This window comes from Triticum aestivum, chromosome 1B (genome assembly GCF_018294505.1).
Source record: "Triticum aestivum cultivar Chinese Spring chromosome 1B, IWGSC CS RefSeq v2.1, whole genome shotgun sequence".
Classification (NCBI taxonomy): domain Eukaryota; kingdom Viridiplantae; phylum Streptophyta; class Magnoliopsida; order Poales; family Poaceae; genus Triticum; species Triticum aestivum.
In genome coordinates this window covers 303,701,344-303,703,332 of record NC_057795.1, presented here as the reverse complement: position 1 = coordinate 303,703,332, position 1,989 = coordinate 303,701,344, and positions in this window count along the sequence as shown.

The window sequence follows — 1,989 nt, the reverse complement described above, 5'->3', positions numbered from 1 at the left end:
GATGTGTCAGAGCAGACATCGCGAGGAAGCGCGCGGCGAAGAAGTACACCAACCGCACCCTGCAGCCACCGCAGTCGCTCCTCTTCCGTGAGACAGAGGAGTACGACCGCCGGCAGGGCCAAATCTGCTCCAGCGCGGGCAGCTCCTCCGCTGGGGGTGGAGTCCCCGCACGCCGCTTCTCACACCGGTGAAAAGGGAGCCGGTGGATCTCCCCGTCATCCGTGCGGCGAAGCGGGAGTAGGAGACGGAGCCGGTGCTGCCGGGCAGTGGCGTCATCAGGATGGAGGATCCCCCCTCCCAGCCGACGCGGACATCTTCGAGCGGCCATCATCGCCCGTAGAGCGCAGGAGGAGGAGTAGGCGGAACAGCACCGGTGATCCCTTGCCGACCTCGACGACGTCCTCCTCGAGCAGGGGCTCGGAAGGAAAAGGAGTTCGTTGACAACCAAGACGCATGGCGCCGCAAGAAGAAGGCGCAGGACGACATCTACGTCGACCTCATCTCCAGCGACGATAACTGAGGATGCCCGCCGCCGCAGCGTCGCCACCGCACCCGGATGGCTCTGGTGAGCCAATTTTTGGTTGTAGGGTTAGGGTGTCTGCCTATCCTCCTAACTATTTAGTGTAATTTAGTGTATGTATGATGATCAAGAACTATGAACTCGTTCTATTTCTCCCGCGAAGTCTTGAATTCCAAATTTACAGTTCTATTTGCGGTTTCTGTTCTTTCGAGGATGTTTTCGACCCGTATCCAAGGCAACGAGCGAACTGTAAGCCGAGTTTACAGGTCCGCGTTTCGAGGGGCTGCTAGAGATGCTCTTACCAATCAGCATATCCATGAAATTGCCAATTTTAAATTAAAACACATATTTTTATTCTTTTTATTTCTTTTTCATGAAATCATCAAGTAAAATAAGATAATATAGAAAACCCGTGTTACTCGCAACGGGAGATGTCCATACATTACTATGAAGTAACTGAAATGGAAAAGTGGAAATAGTGTTTGACGCGCTAAACGGTTGACGAACATGTTTGCTGAGGCGGCAAGCATGACAAGTGTGCTCGTCGAATTTATTACATGAAAATGAAAAACTCTTGAGAATCTGACGAAGGACGGTGGAGTTGGGGTGACCTCAAACGTGCATGCCAAAGATCTACACCGACGGAGAGGGCGACCGGAGAGGCGGTGGTGGAGGCGGGGTGAACCGGGTAGAGGTCATCGGGGCTGTCACATCGGTGCAGAACCATCCGTGTACGGGCGTCCTTCATAGAGAAACCAAGGCCATCAAATTCAACAGTGAGAGGATTATCACAAGTAAGATGACGAACGGAGACAAGATTTTTAACTAGGTCAGGTGAAATAAGAAAATTAGTCATATTAATCGGCGCGGAATTAGAAGGAAAGAAACTTTGACCGACATGAGTAATGGGCAAGGAAGAACCGTCATCGAGGGTGATGCGGTTCGAGGTGGTGATCGGAAAGGAGGAAGCAAGGTTACCGGGGTGCGACGTCATGTGGGCGGTAGCCCCCGAGTCCATGTATCAATCGCCGCCACCTCCGGTCGCCCTCTCCGTCAACCCCGTTCATCATCGGCGCACGAAGCATATTGAGCTCGATATTCACTTTTAGAGAAAAGGCCAAGGCCCGACTTTATAGATAAAGCCACACGGCAGCGTCACGAATACCCAATGCTCACACGAACACAGAGCCACAGAGAAAGGTAAATAGACCCAAAGTAGTAGCGATACAGGCAGCTGCCAAACACGGCACGCAGGCCGGGAAGAGAAGAAGACCTAATCCCGCAAACTACAACACCAAAATTATACACCATGATTCGTCCCGGAGATCTGAGAGGCTGAAGCCCGAATTTTGGCGATGAGCAGGTCCAGGGCGTCCCGATCTGGCTCCTTAGTCAATGATCTCCACTGCTGCAAGAATATACATGATTTGAAAAGAACATCAGCAGGCTTAGATGGGAAGGTAAGCTCA